The sequence below is a fragment of the Geotrypetes seraphini genome, chromosome 7 (assembly GCF_902459505.1).
Source record: "Geotrypetes seraphini chromosome 7, aGeoSer1.1, whole genome shotgun sequence".
NCBI classification, from domain to species: Eukaryota; Metazoa; Chordata; class Amphibia; order Gymnophiona; family Dermophiidae; genus Geotrypetes; species Geotrypetes seraphini.
In genome coordinates, this window is record NC_047090.1 from 54,430,273 (window position 1) to 54,446,908 (window position 16,636).

Sequence of the window (16,636 nt, forward strand, 5' to 3'; positions counted from 1 at the left end):
TCCATCTTGCTTAGCAGCCTGCAGTGTGGGACACTGTCAAAAGCTTTACTGAAGTCCAGGTACACGATGTCCAAAGACTCTCCCAAGTCCAACTTTCTTGTTACCCAGTCAAAGAAGCTGATGAGATTGGATTGGCAGGACCTACCCTTGGTGAATCCATGCTGACTGGGATCCCGAAGATTCCCTTCATTCAAGATCGTGTCCAATTTGCTTTTAATTAGTGTTTCCATGAGTTTGCACACTATTGATGTGAGACTCACCGGTCTATAATTCGCAGCCTCTGCCCTGCAACCCTTTTTATGCAGAGGAACGACATTAGCTAATTTCCAGTCCAGGGGAACTTTCCCCTTACTTAGGGAGAGATTGAATAGCTCAGCCAACGGTTTCGCCAGGACATTGCTCAATTCTCTGAGCACTCTTGGGTGCAAATTGTCTGGTCCCATGGCTTTGTTCACCTTGAGTCTTGCCAGTTCACTGTAAACTTCACCTGGTGTGAACTCAAAATTCTGAAACGGGTTTTCTGTGCTTTGTGTTGCCTTCAACTGCGGACCGTGTCCCGGTGCCTCACAGGTGAAGACTGAGCAGAAGTATTCATTCAGTAGTTCGGCTTTATCGGAATCTGCTTCCACGTAACTTCTGTCCGGTCTTCTAAGGCGAACTATCCCACCTGTGTTCCTTTTTCTGTCACTAATATACCTGAAGAAGGATTTGTCCCCCTTTTTAATGTTTTTTGCCAGAATTTCTTCCACTCGAAGTTTTGCCTCCCTAACTGCTATTTTGACCACTGTAGACCTGGTCCTATATTCTACTTTTGCCTCTCTTTTCTCCGTGCGCTTGTAGGAGAGAAACGCTTTTTTCTTCTCCTTAATGAGGTGCGAGATCTCCGCGGTGAACCATTGGGGTTTATTGTTTCTTTGTCGTTTATTTACTGATTTTATGAAGCGGCTAGTTGCTTCATGTATGGTTGATTTCAGTGTTAACCACTTAGCTTCTACATCATCGGTCTCTGCTTGGTCCTGCAGCGTCTGATGGACGAAATCTCCCATGCGTGCAAAGTCTGTGCCCCGGAAATTGAGTACCTTTGTTTTCGTGTTTGATCTAGGGAAGCCTTTCCTAAGGTTGAACCATACTATGTTGTGGTCGCTGGAGGCTAGCGTATCTCCTACTGAGACCTCTGAGATGCTTTCCCCGTTGGTGTGTACTATCAACATGGATCCTAACCTACAGGACCGGCTGGTCCTTGCGCAGGCAATGACCTCTTTGACGAGTCTATAGAGGCAGCCACCAAAAAGCTCTCGGACCATGAGAAGTCTTTTGCATCCATTCTCAGACCGAAATCGAAGTCAGCTCCTCCTTGTCATACACGCCCTCCTCAAATCTATAAGCGGCGTTTTCCTCCAAAGCAGGCTTCTACTCGTCAGCCTGTCAAGAGGCAGCATCCCCAGAAGCAGCAAAAGCCTCAGCCACCTGCTGTACCTAAGGCTCTCAAGCCTTATTGACTGTCTAGAACGGAGCATAACCTCAGTCGTTCTGCCATTTCCCGTTTTTCCCCCTATCGGAGGACGTCTCCATCATTTTTACCACCGATGGACGACGGTTACTACCAACCTCTGGGTCTTTTCCATCATCAGGGAGGGATACTCTCTTCAATTCCATCAATTGAACATCCTCCAAGAGAGTATCCTTCCAATCCCTCCCAGACCGCCCTTCTTCTTCAGGAAGCTCAAGCTCTACTTCAGCTTCGAGCTATCGAGCCAGTTCCTCTGGCTCAGTAGAACAAGGGTTTTTACTCCCGGTACTTCCTTGTTCCGAAGAAGACGGACAATCTGCAACCTATTTTGGATCTCAGGGTGCTCAACAAATTCCTAGTCAGAGAAAAATTTTGCATGTTGACCCTGGCATCTCTTTATCCCCTCCTCGAGCAGAATGACTGGTTATGCTCTTTGGATCTCAAGGAGGCCTACACACATTCCCATCCATCCGGCCTCCCGTCAGTACCTCAGATTTCGGATGGGAAATCTGCATTTTCAATACAGAGTACTTCCTTTCGGTCTGGCCTCATCACTCAGAGTCTTCACCAAGTGCCTGGTTGTGGTAGCCGCAGCTCTCAGGAACCATGGTCTTCAAGTATTTCCATACCTCGACGACTGGCTCATCAAAGATTCCACGTCTCAAGGAGTCGTCGTAGCGACCCAATGGACTATCTGGTTCCTGCTAAGTCTGGGATTCGAAATCAACTTTCCCAAATCCCATCTACAGCCGTCTCAGACTCTTCGATTCATCTCAGAGCATTCCTTCCTCAACAATGTCTGGAAGCTCTTCTCCATCTTTGTCATGCAGTGTCCTCTCGCCCTTCCATCTCGGCGAGACACATGATGGTTCTTCTTGGTCACATGGCTTCCACAGTACACGTGACTCCTTTTGCCTGACTTCACCTCAGGATACCTCAGTGGACCCTGGCATCTCAATGGATGCAGGTTTCCGACCCTCTGATTCGACATATCCAGGTCACTCCTGCTCTGACACAGTCTCTTCGCTGATGGATGCTCTCTTCCAATCTATCCAGAGGCTTACTTTTTCACACACATCCTCATCAGAAAGTTCTCACGACAGATTCTTCAACTTACGCTTGGGGGGGGCTCATCTCGATGGTCTCCGTACTCAAGGCTATTGGACCCCCTACGGATCGTCAGTGTCACATCAATCTGCTGAAACTCAGGGCGATTTTCAACGCTCTCAATGCTTTTCAGCATCTTCTTCACGACTGTGTAGTCCTCATTCGGACGGACAATCAAGTCGCCATGTATTATGTCAACAAACAGGAAGGCCTGCCTCCCTCTGTCAAGAAGCTCTGAAAGTTTGGGATTGGGCCATTCGCCACAACACCTTCCTCAAAGCTGTCTACATTCAGGGGGCGGACAATGCCTTAGCGGACAACTTAAATCGTCTTCTGCAGCCCCACGAATGGACTCTCCATTCCACGCCCCTTCATCACATTTTCTCTCAGTGGGGGACGCCTCAGATAGACCTCTTTGCAGCCCCCCACAACTTCAAACTGCCTCAGTTCTGCTCCAGGATGTGCACTCCTCATCGCCTCGAGGCAGATGCTTTTCTTCTGGACTGGACGAATCTCTTTCTATATGCGTTTCCTCCATTTCCTCTAATTCAAAAGATGCTGGTCAAGCTGAAGACCGACCATGCCACCATGATTCTGGTTGCTCCTCAGTGGCCCAGACAACCCTGGTACTCCTTTCTACTTCAACTCAGCAGCAGGGAGCCATACCTTCTACCAGTTTTTCCCTCTCTGCTTACACAGCATCAGGGATCTCTGCTTCATCCCAACTTACAGTCTCTACACCTGACAGCTCTGTTCCTCTCAACATAGCTCCTCTCCAGTTTTCTCAATCTGTGAGGGATGTTTTGGAAGCTTCACGAAAGCCTACCACTAGACAATGCAGTGTTCTCCCCAGAAATTTTTTCCAGCCGGGTGGCATGAAAAAGTAGCCGGGTGGGGCGGGACAGGGAAATTTGGTGGTGGGGAAAATTAAGGGCTCCTTTTACTAAGCTGCAATAGTGTTTTTAGCGCGTGCAGAATTGCCACGCTACACGGCTAGAACTAACCGTCTAGCATGTGCGGCAATTCTACGTGAGCCAAGCGCGCGGTAAAACCGCTATCACAGCTTAGTAAAATGAGCCCTAAATATGTATTAGTTAATTATTATTAGTTATTTTCCAATGCTCAATATGACTGCCTTTCTTAAGGTTTGACGCTTGTTCCATAATATATATATTAAATTTAAGAAGTATCCAATTCTAGAAGTGAATAATTAGATATTTGCCCTCTTTCAAATGGTATAGAGCAGCGCGTCTCAAACTTTTTTAACTCCGGCACACTAAACGGAGCAAATGTTTTTTGTGGCACACTAAATGCAGCAAATGTTTTTCATGGCTGGAAAAAATTTCTGGGGAGAACACTGATGCCCTTAGTTTTCAAGGTCCAATCACGTCAAAGAATGATGCTTATCTGGGCAGTTGTATAATAAAAAGAATGGATAAGATAACATGAGAAGTGAAATTGTTATGAATCAGAGGGATACATACCCTGTAGGTCCTAAAAGCAGGCTTGTGGATTAGATATAAACTATGAAGGCAGTGGTGTACCTAGCATATGTGACACCCGAGTAAAAGGGGGGATAAAATAGAAAAACGTAGACAAAGGTTAAATTGAACTATCAAGAAGCTGGACTCTGTATACAATGCAACACCACAGAAACAGCAATGCATCTCCCCTAAAGCAAAAAAATAAATAAATATAATTTTTTTCTAAGAACATAAGAAATGCCTCTACTGGGTCAGAACTGAGGTCCATCGTGCCCAGCAGTCCGCTCACGCAGTGGCCCAACAGGTCTAGGACCTGTGCAGTAATCCTCTATCTATACCCCTCTATCCCCTTTTCCAGCAGGAAATTGTCCAATTCCCTCTTGAACCCCAGTACCGTACTCTGCCCTATTACGCCCTCCGGAAGCGCATTCCAGGTATCTACCACACGCTGGGTAAAGAAGAACTTCCTAGCATTCGTTTTGAATCTGTCCCCTTTCAACTTTTCCGAATGTCCTCTTGTTCTTTTATTATTTGAAAGCTTGAAGAATCTGTCCCTCTCTACTCTCTCCATGCCCTTCATGATCTTGTAAGTCTCTATCATATCCCCAGGGAAAAGAGTCCCAGTTTTTCCAATCTCTCAGCGTATGAAAGGTTTTCCATCCCTTTTATCAGACGCGTCGCTCTCCTCTGAACCCTCTCGAGTATCGCCATATCCTTCTTAAGGTACGGCGACCAACATTGTCTTCTCTGGTTTCTGCTTTCCTCATAGTCTTGACACTCTCTTCCTTTCATCCACTGTCTACCCTCTCTCTGCCCCTTCTATATGGCATCTTCTCTCTTTGTATTCCCCTTCCATCTCTCCCTACACCCTTATTATTCTGGCATCCATCTTCTTCCCTTCCCTCCTTCAATGGTCTGGCATCTCTCTCCTCTTCTTCCCTTCCCTCTCCCACACCCCCATGGTCTGGCATTTCACTCTCTCCTCTCCCTTCCCCCCACTTCCATCAGCATCTGCCCCCTTTCTTTCCCTCCAACCCAATTCCATCCAGTATCCTTCCCCCTTATGTCTCTCTCTCCTTTCCCTGCATATCAATTCCATCAGCATCTGCCCCCTTTCTCTCCCTCCACCACCCTTCCTTACCACCCTGACCTCCTTTTTCTCCCTCCACCACCCTTCTATACTCCTCTCTCCCTCCAAACCAGCAAGGTCCCATGATGACTGCTTCTGTTGCCTCTGCCTCTGGAAGATGTAAGTGATGTTGGAAGGGGTGGGCCGGCAGACACAGGGAATTGCAGCAAGGTTCCGCAATTCCGGAGGCAGAGGCGGCAAATGCAGTCATTGTGGGACCTTCCTGCACTTCAGTGCGGCTGCTGACTCTGCTTCAGAATAAGTACGGCAGCCGTGCTGAGGTGCAGGTGCCATTTAGAGCAGCTTGGAAGGTTCTGGATCCAGCCGGCTGTGTACCCCCCTAGGGCAAGCACCCGGGGCGGTCTGCCACTGTATGAGGAGACAAAAAATAATAGAAAGAATGGATAACTTGACCAATTTAGACATGTCATACAATTATAACCACAAAAATACGTCATAAAATGTAATTCTAAACTCAAAAGACTCCAGACGAAAAGCATACTATAGAAAGGAAACCAGAAAAGACCAAACCCATAGTACTAAGATCCAAATGCTAAAATCGGACATGTCCATTACGAAGAGACGTGTGAATCACCGCTAATTATAACGAGTGAGTCTTTAAAATATGAGATGGTAACGGATAGCCAGACCTGGTGAACGGAAGTGACAAATACTGGAGCCAAAACCAGAGCACCGTGATGAAACTTGAATGTGGATACCTTGCATTTCTTGGCGTTGAAGCCCAGCTGTCAGGTAGATGACCAACGTTCCAACAAAAACAGGTCCTGCATCATACTATTGTGTAAATCGGAGCCGCTCACTATGTTACATAGTTTGGCGTCGTCGGCGAATAGTGTTATTTTACCTTGAAGCCCCTGAGTCAGGTCCCCTATGAATAAGTTGAAAAGGAGCGGTACTCCACTTGTCACTTCTGACATTTTAGAGAGGGTACCTTTAACCACCACCCTCTGAAGTCTACCATTGGCTATTTTTTGGGCTTGCGAGCTAATTTTAAAATGACCAAGTCAAAATGATCTACTAACAATAAAAAAATTTTTTAAAAACCACAAAGCACACTGTACGCAGAGAAAATGTTAATAATCATTCCTATTCCGGGGTTTTCTCAAAGAGGTCAAAGCAGATGACTCTATGCACTGTCACCTCACTAACAACCATACAAAAATAGACAAATATACCCCCTCCCTTTTTACTAAACCACGATAGCAGTTTGCTGCGCTGAATGCCCAGCGCTGCTCTTGACGCTCATAGGCTCCCTGCGCTAAAAAACGCTATTGCGGTTTAGTAAAAGGGGACCATAGTGTAAAATATAGACAGCAGATATAAATTCAGACACATTTTGATCAGTAAATTTAAAATAAACTCATTTTTCCTACCTTATTGTCTGGTGATTTCATGAGTCTCTGGTTGCACTTTCTTCTTCTGACTGTGCATCCAATCTTTCTTCCCTTCTTTCAGCCTGTATGCTTCTTCTCCTCCTGACCTCATTCCCCTCCCCCCAAATTTTTCTTCCTCTCTTCCTGCCCTTTCTTTCTTTCTCTCTTCATGCCCCCTTTCTTTTTTTCTGTTTCTCTTCCTGCCCTCTTACTTTCTTTCTCCTTGCCTTCCTCCAAGCCACTGCCAATGTCACTGCCATCGAGGAACAGGCCCCAAAGCCGCTGGCCGCCACCCCCCCAAGCTCTCCCTACTTCGGGCTGACCAGAATTCTTCTCCCCGATGTCAATTCTGCCGTCGGAGAGGAAGGCTGATCGGCCCAAGATTACAATCGATTTGGGGAAATGCTGCCGGGTCCTGCCTTTGCGGAAACTGAAAGTAGGCAGGACCCGGCAGCAAGAAGAGCAAATGGAAAACTTCACTGACCTGTCTCCCGCCTTAGCCCGTAGCGAATTTATGCTTGGGGATCTAACATGTGCGTGCCGGCTTCCCTTCTCTCCCCCCCCCCCAGACATAACTTCCGGTTTTGGAGGGAAGAGAAAGGAAATCGGCACACACATGTTAAAGCCCCGGAGCATAAGTTCGCTACGGGCTAAGGTGAAATCTTCAAGCCGGCTTTTTTTTTTTTATGTTGAGCAGCAGCGGAGGCAGCAGAATTTAGCTGGGCGGTCATCTAAATTACCCGGGCGGACCGCCCAGCTGAAAGGCTCTAGGGAGAACACTCCAATGCTATCACCAAAAATGGACTAGATTTTCTACTTGGTATTTTTCTCATCATAAGGAGCTTCAACATTCCTCCTTATCTTCAGTTTTGGACTATCTGTTGCACCTTTCTCATTCTGGCCTCAAGTCTACATCGATACGAGTCCATCTTAGTGCAATTGCTGCTTTCCATCAGCCTATTGAAGGGAAACCTCTCTCTGCTCATCCTGTGGTTTACAGATTCATGAAAGGAGTTTTCAATGTCAAACCGCCTCTCAAACCGCCTCCTGTGGTTTGGGATCTCAATATTGTTCTTACTCAGCTGATGAAACCTCCATTTGAACCAATAGACAAAGCTCATCTGAAGTATCTCACTTGGAAAGTGGTATTTCTCATTGTCCTCACTTCCGCTTGACGAGTCAGTGAGCTCCAAGCGTTAGTTGCGGATCCACCTTTTACACCTTTTACACATGTTCCATCATGACAAGGTGGTTCTTTGCACTCATCCGAAATTCCTTCCTAAAGTGGTCTCTGAATTTCATCTCAACCAATCCATTGTTCTTCCAGTGTTCTTTCCAAAGCCTCATTCTCATCCTGGAGAATCAGCTCTTCATACTCTGGACTGTAAACGTGCTTTGGCTTTCTATTTGGAACGCACCAAACCACACAGAACTGCTCCTCAACTTTTTGTCTCCTTTGATTTGAACAAGTTGGGACGTCCTATTTCTAAGCGTACCATCTCCAATTGGATGGCGGCTTGTATCTCTTTCTGCTATGCCCAGGCTGGATTACCCCTTCACAGTAAAGTCACAGCCCATAAGGTCAGAGCAATGGCAGCTTCTGTAGCTTTCCTCAGATCTACTCCTATTGAGGAAATTTGTAGAGCTGCTATGTCCTCGGTTCATACCTTCACTTCTCACTATTGTCTGGATACTTTCTCCAGACGGGATGGACAGTTTGGCCAAACAGCATTGCAAAATTTATTCTCCTAAGTTGCCAACTCTCCCACCATCCCACTTTGGTTAGCTTGGAGGTCACCCACTTGTGAGAATACCTGCCTGCTTGTCCTGGGATAAAGCACAGTTACTTACCGTAACAGTTGTTATCCAGGGACAGCAGGCAGCTATTCTCACATCCCACCCACCTCCCCGGGTTGGCTTCTCTGCTGGCTATCTGAACTGAGAGACGCGCCCTGCGCTGGGCGGGAAGGCACTCGCGCATGCGCGGTGCGGGCGACTCGAAACTTCGAGTTTCTTCAAGCAAGTCTGCTTGTGAGGCGTCCACATCGAGGCTCCGTCAGATGACGTCACCCACTTGTGAGAATAGCTGCCTGCTGTCCCTGGATAACAACTATTACGGTAAGTAACTGTGCTTTATTCAAACTTAAAAGTATCTCGGTTTTCAAACACCAAAAGGAAGTCCAAAAAGGTAAAGTCAAAAAGATAAAAGCAAAATATAGTTCTCGGTGTCAGAATGCTCCCAGTCAAAAGCGTTCTTAGTAATGGTCCATACTTGCAGCAAACTAACCAAAAGAAAATGAGGAAATAGTTTTTGTGGGTTTCCCTGTGTCCCCACGGACTCCTGCTGTGCTCTGCTTAGCTGCTCACCACGCCACATGCAGTGAATTGATAACAGGTAAGTTCTCCAGTAAAGAGCTCTGGTTTCACCATACTTTGCAACACACAAGGTATCAGTCCATCATAGCAACCATAAAACAAAAGCAAAATGTTCTCAAAAATGTTTCAGGGATGTGCTGAACTAATCAGCCTGGTCTCAGTACCAAGCACTGGACCTCCAGCCTTTTTACATACTGGCAAGAAAGTTATACTTTGTGTGCTGGAACTTCAATTATACCCACATTCCCACCTCAGTAACACAAAGCTTTACCCCAGGCAGCTCTCCTGGGTTTTTTCAGCACCTCCCACCTGCATATGCAGAGAAAAAAAACACAGAGAAAAACTTCCAACTGTTCTCCATTAAACTCTGGTATCAAACAGTTCTTTGTATCAAACAGTTTCTTCCCCCCCCCCAAAAAAAAAAGTCTCTTGCACAGGTTACCAGCAGGGGAAAATTTAGAAAATCAAAACTTCAACTTTAAACACATTCTATATGATATAGCAGTTTTTACTTGCCTCAGTTTTAGCAAACCTCCATCTCTAGCTGGTCTGAATTAGGCTGCTCTGCGAAGGGCTTTCCCTCAATGGGCTCATTTGGAAGCTCTCCAAGCTTGTAGGCTCGGCCCCTGCTTCTTGCAAGTCCTTAGTCATTGGCAGTTTGACTTCTGCCTGCCCACTCAGCCCTGAGGTTTCCCTGCCATGCTGCTGGGTTTCTCCCTGGATATGGGATGCTTTCCTCTCTAAGAGTGCTTCCCTAGAGTTTGAGAGGCTAGTGCCCTGCCCCCAACCACCATAGGAGCTCCTCTCAGCACTCTGCAACTGCCTGCCTTCTGATTAAAGTGTTTACCTCCTATGATGTGTATGTGCTGTACTACAGGCTAGCCTGCACTCTTACTCCCTCTGGTGCTTTTGGAAGGATCACCACCAGTTTCAGGAATATCTACTTTTTTATTTATTTATTCATTTTCAAGATTACATTAAGTGTTAAAATATATTCAATCACATAAATAATGAATACATCACTTAGAAATAATCATTGGCATATCTCACATATTCTTATACCCAACCCAATCCCATCCCTCCCCTTCATAAATTTAATTATCATAAAAACATGTGATAATAAAATACCCCCCTCCCTACACTTTAAATTAACAATTAATATAAGGGAACCAGTTTTTAAATTAATCTTTACAATATTTCATTAATGGTTTCCACACATCCTGAAACTTTTTAAGATAACCCCGCTGTACTGCAATAAACCTTTCCATTTTATATATATGGCATAAAGAGTTCCACCAGAAGTTGTAGTTCAATCTCTTCCAATCTTTCCAGTTAAATGTGATTTGTTGAATGGCAACTCCAGTCATTATAAGTAATAATTTGTTGTTATTTGCAGAAATCTGACTTTTGGCTCTCATTTCCATCCCAAATATCACAGTATCATAAGTCAATGCCACCGGGTTCTCTAATAAATTATGAATTTGGTCCCAAATTGATTTCCAGAAATTCATAATGTATGGGCAATGAAACAATAAATGATCTAAAGTTCCTGTTTCTAAATGACAATGCCAGCATTTATTAGACAAAGAACTATCTAGTTTTTGTAACCTAACAGGGGTCCATAACGCTCTATGCAATAGAAAAAACCAAGTTTGTCTCATAGATGCTGAAACCGTACATTTCATCCTCCAAGACCAAATTCGTGGCCATTGAGATGCAGTAATTTCATGCTTAATCTCAATGCTCCAAATATCTTTTAATCCAGTTTTTAATTTCTTCTTAGTAAATCCATTTAATAATTTATACCACTGGGCGGCTTGGTGACCCAAGAAGTCTGTTTGAAAACAAAGAAATTCCATACTATAATGATTATTAAGGTTTTTCCATTCAGGGAACCCCGCCTGAATGGCATGCTTCAGTTGCATCCATCTAAAATTTTCTGATTTATGTTGCAACTGTGAAAATTCAAGCATAGCACCATTAGAAATGACATCATCTAAAATACGTATTCCTGCTATCATCCATTGTTTCCAGACAAGTTTTTCTCCGCCAATTTGAATCTTGGAGTTTACCCATATAGATTGAATTGTAGATTTGTAAATTGGAATAGTTGTTAAATTATTTACATATCTTAGAGTTTTCCATGTATCTGTTAGTATTTTATTGTCTTTATTATAACTAGGCATTTTGATACTGAGAACATGGGATAGTCGCAATGGAGACATGAGTTGCCATTCTATCCATAACCAATCTGGGAGTTTTTCCATGAGTTCTGGGAGGATCCAATACATACCATGACGCAAAATATAGGCTTGATGGTACCTATAAAAGTTTGGAAAATTTACCCCTCCCTCTGAAATTGATCTTTGTAAAGATACCAAAGCTATTCTAGGAGTTTTTCCCAGCCAAATAAATTTTAACATAATGCTATTTAACTTTTTATAAAAGGACCCTTGAAAAAATACCGTTAACATGCCCAACTGATAACAAACCACAGGCAAAATCATCATCTTAATAGTTTGGATTCTTCCCCACCATGAAAGGTGTAAAGGATTCCATTGCTCACACATTTCCGTAACCTTTTTCAATAACAATTTTTCATTTAATTTCATTGTTTCTTCCAATATCTACTTTTAACAGAGGTGTAATGCCCATGTCAGCTTCAAATGACTCCGCTATCACCTGGACACTACTTGCAGGCATATACTGTTTATCACAAGAGTTAGGGGAAATCATGTGACTGTAGCCTACAGAAGTACATTGCTGAAGTATGCAATTTATAATTGGATAATGTTTTTCTGAGTTTGTAATTTGATTGGAGATTGCATTAACCATGTATGTTTACTAATTAACGAGATGATATCAGAATATCAATTGGGGTAATCCCCAGGGTCTGGGGTGGCTCTTAGTCAGAATACTGCCATTTAGCATATCTGTGTGCATTTATTACTTTATTCTTATCTGGGTTGGAAGGATTTGTTTGGTGTTTCTTAGAACTTGTTAGAGAATGGCCGAGGACTTCCCCAGAGGATCTTTCATACCAAATGCAACATCCTCCTCTTCCAAACCATCACCACAGAAGAGGCAAAAACAACAACACCCTAAAAAGTCTCAGTCGTCTACCCCTCAGAAACCAGCATAGTCTTTTTTACATGCTTTTAGGGAGCATGGCTAACTTACCACCTATCCAGCCTCTTCCCCAACCTAACGGAGGTTGACTATAGTTCTGTCATTGACGTTGGGCTCTTATCACATTGGACAATTGGGTCCTCAAAGTCATTACCGATGGTTACTTGCTTCATTTCAAAACAATACCTCTAAATCACCCTCCAAGAGAGTCCTCTTTCACATCTCAACAGACGTCCCTTCGTCTTCAGAAATCGAAGCTTGCTTCAACTAAATGCCATAGAGGACCTCTTTCTCAGAAAAATTAGTTCTATTCCAGGTATTTTCTAATTCCAAAGAAGACAGGAGGTCTTCATCCAATTCTTGACCTCCGCAACTTGAACAAATCTATAGTCAAAGAAAAGTTTCACATGCTATCCCTGGGAACTCTATACCCCTTTCTAGAGTGAAATGAATGGCTATGCTCTCTAGATCTCAGAGGCTTACACACTTATATCCATTCATCCTGCTCACAGAAAGTTCTTACGGTTTCGCGTAGCTCATCAACACTGCTGTTTGGCCTGACATCCTCTCCAAGAGTATTCACCAAGTGCCTAGTGGTCGTAGCAGCAACTCTAAGTACTGTGGCAGGGACACCTAGCCGGACTCCTATGAACCAGCATAGGTCCCTGTCCAATCAAGCATTTAAACTTGTGACCTTTGTTCATGTAATTTTCAGTGCCTCCCCTGCACACTGCTCGTTATTCTTTAAGGTATCAATGGACAAAAAGGTGAACAAAGAAAACAACAAAAATACTCTTTATGGAAAATAATCACCTTCCCTTTATTATACCTGCACTCTAGCCAATTCTTAAGTATGTCAGGAATCTCCTGGCTTTTACAGATCAATCTTAAAAGTTCACAATTTGTAAATCCAGAGAACCTGATTGGTTCCGCCATTTCCCCCCAATGGGGTTTTGTCTCAAATAAAACAAAAATCAAGCAAAATAAATCCTTCTCACAATACTAGGCATTAGTCTTCCAGGCTTTCATGGGAGCTGGGAAGTTGCTGCCCTCCCTCAACAACTGATACAAGGAAAAAAAACCCAAAACTTTTCCCTTTTATTTTCTCCCACAGTTCTCTTGCCTGGTACTAGGCTCTTGCTTCGCTGGTAGGCATTGAGCCTATATGCCACCAGCCTGGACTGGGCGAGTTGTCCCAAATGATATCAAGCCCGCCAGCCCAAAACTACAGTGCTGTAAATCCAGCACACAGTACAGCCTCTCCCTTGATTATCCCCAGGCTGGGGAACAATGTCAGCACTTTAGGCAAAGTCTCTTGTCCAAAGTTAACTAGTAACAGGCAATAACAAAACATATTCCCAGCCTTCAGCAATGTCAAACAAGGCAACTTTAACTTTTCTACTCAGTCTGTGGAGCCCCTCCCAAACAGACAGGCAAACTGCTCCCTGGGCTCATGTGGCAAATAACAAAAAAACCCCACTGTAGCAAATGTTCAAATTGAAACACTCTGACCTGCTTTAGATTTTAGCTCAAGTCCATAACATCCTCTGTGCACAGCTCTGAGGCAAGTGTATCCTCCCATATCCTGGATCAAACTCGCAGCTCTCCACGTGGCTTTCTTCTCCCATGGGAAAATCTTCAAACAGCTCTAATGCTCTGGTGCTGTTCACACTGGCTGTGTTCTCACCAGGCTCCTTTCCCCCTCTTTCTGGGACATCTCAGTGAGAAAAAGGGCTCTGAACGTGCATGCCCCTCCCCCTTGATTAGAGCAGGTGATTTTTTTAAAGGGTCATTGACTTTCTAGCCTGGGCTGTCTCCTCTGGTCTCTTAAAGGGCCAGACTTAAAAGGCACAGCATAAGGTGATCTGTAAAAGCCAGGAGATTCCTGACATACTTAAGAATTGGCTAGAGTGCCTATTTTTGTTTTGAAATGAAGCCAGTAACCATCTGTGGGAGCTGTACTGTGTGTCTCTACTGCAGCTGCCATCACAGCCATATACACATCTCTTGTCCATAGGGATGCCAAGTAATCTTAAATTTTCCTTCGCCAAATATTCACAATATATCTCCAGAATTGTACACATCCTTTTTATTTTAGTAGACTTCCTCTGGATCGACTCCATCCTTTTTATATCTTTTTGATAGTGCAGCCTCCAGAATTGTACACAGTATTCTAAATAAGTTCACCAAACAGTTGCAACGTGGATAATATCTAAAGCCATGAAATCAATATCTGTTTTTTTCCCAAATCATCTCACTTCAGATACATGTGCTTGACTCATGCGCATTTACATTACGTAGGTATTTAAACGTGCCTATCATATCTCCCCTTTCCTGCCTTTCCTCCAAAGTATACAGATTGAGATTTTTAAGTCTGTCCCCATACGCCTTATGATGAAGATCACATACCATTTTAGTAGCCTTCCTCTGGACCGGCTACATCCTTTTTATATCTTTTTGAAGGTGCAGCCTCTAGAATTGTACACAATATTCTAAATGAGGTTCACCAAATAGTTGCAACATGGATAATAGCTAAAGCAATGAAATCAATATCTGTTTTTTCCCCCAAATCATCTCACTTCAGATACATAAAAGAATGCACATAATAAAAATAAGGAGTGTACCCCCAACAAAAATAAACCCCCACAAAAAACCCAGCAAACAACAGATGTCATGAGATGCCATAGCAGTGTTGGGGGGATGTCTAAGGTACCTACTTGTGACCTCATTTATGCACCAACTTAGGAGAGGGGGGAAACAGGAGAAAAGGAAGCTGTCATAAAGAGAGTCAATGGGCCACAGGCTGTAGTTTGATTTACTACTGGCTTAGAAGGCTGAATTTTTTGCTGTATTATCAGTATAGTGCCTATGGCTTTACTACTCTTTGCTCGGTTTTTAACTTCATTCAGGGTACGTATAATAAAAGTTTATATACCGCATGACCGTAAAGTTCTATGCGGTTTTCAATAGTTAAAAATACTACAAAATTGAGTAAAACTTACAAAGTTAAAAACTAGTAACTAAAAACCTTAAATCTAATCTAATCTTCCATTTGAGAGTCGCACATACCTATACAGGCTCAAGTCAACAGATCAAAGAGGAAGGGGAAAGTAGTGGGGGAAGGGGGCATGGAGAAGAAAGAGGAGGGAACTAGAAGTACGGGGTGCTATATAGAATTGAAGATAGTTAATTGTCAAAGAGGTAAGTCTTCAGGTTTTTTCTGAAAGTAGTGTAGTTTGTTTCCTGATGGTTTTTGGTAGGTCATTCCAGGTTTTTACATCCAGATAAGTTAGCATAGAGTGGAAAATTCATTTGTAGTGAAAGTATTTTGTGGATGGCAGGTTTAGTTGGATTCTGTTAAGGATTCTTTTTGATGTCGACCAAGCAGTAGAGAACAATTGAAAAAGAGGGGCTGCTGAGTTTCTGTATAGAATCTGGTGTAGGATACATGACGATTTGAAAATTATCCGGGATGAAATTGGGAGCCAATGTAGTTGCCTGATGAAGGTTGTGATTGAATCAAATTTCTTTAATTTGTGGACTAGTTGCAGTTTGTGGATAAGAGTAGTGTTCATGCCAAGGTAGACGGAGTTGCAATAGTTCAGTTGAGGTAGGACCATCATCTGAATGAACTGAGCAAAATGGTGTGGGTGGAAGTATGGTCTTGTGAGTCACAGTTGATGCAGTGTAGATGGTCTTTTTCTGAAGGTTAGAAATTTGTGGTTCCATTGTGAGAGTATCGTCTAAGATGCATCCTAGTACCTTGGTGGATTTTTCCATGATGAGAGTGATGCCTGATGGAAGAGTGAGGTTAGAAATAACATTCTGTTGTGCGGTGCAGAAACCAATGGCTTTGGTCTTGGTGGCGTTCAGTTTCAGCTTGTTGTTCGTTGCCCAGGTTTGATTTTTATCTATATTGTTTGAGATTTTTTCAGCAATATTAGGATAGTTTTTGGTTATGGGGATGAAGAGGAGAACAACGTCATCGGCATAAGATAGTATAGTTTCATCTTCCATTTTGATGTGTCCCAGCGAGCTCATGAATAAATTGAATAGGATTGGGGATAATGGGGAGCCTTGTGGGATGCCAAAGAATGCCTTCCAAGGGTTGGAGTATGATTCTTGCCTTTTGACCAAGTATTTGCGATTTTGTAGGAAGTTGACGAACCATTTTAGTACAGTCCCTGTTATTCCAATTTCAGAGAGTTTGGTTAGGAGTAATTGGTGGTCCACTGAGTTGAAGGCTACGGAGATATCAAATTGAAGCAGTATTGCCTGATGACCCGAGCTTAGCAACTGTTAAAGCAACTGTTTGATTTTAGTGGTTAGAGTGATGATCAAGTTTATGTAATATGGTTGATTTGATCGCAAAATCAAAATCCAATGCGATTTACATTTGGTTAAAAATTAAGTTTAAGATAAAAATAAAAAAACAAGGCAATTAGTATTAATTGTAATAAAATGATACATTTGAAAAAGGGAGGAGAAAAAAAAGTGGCTTAAATAC

General features: G+C 43.3%; 1 protein-coding gene across 1 annotated transcript in view; it reads left to right on the forward strand.

Annotated features, from left to right (window-relative positions):
• TTC38 (tetratricopeptide repeat domain 38) overlaps positions 1-16,636 on the forward strand; it is a 141,437-nt gene that overhangs the window by 93,334 nt on the left and 31,467 nt on the right. The window lies entirely within an intron of this gene.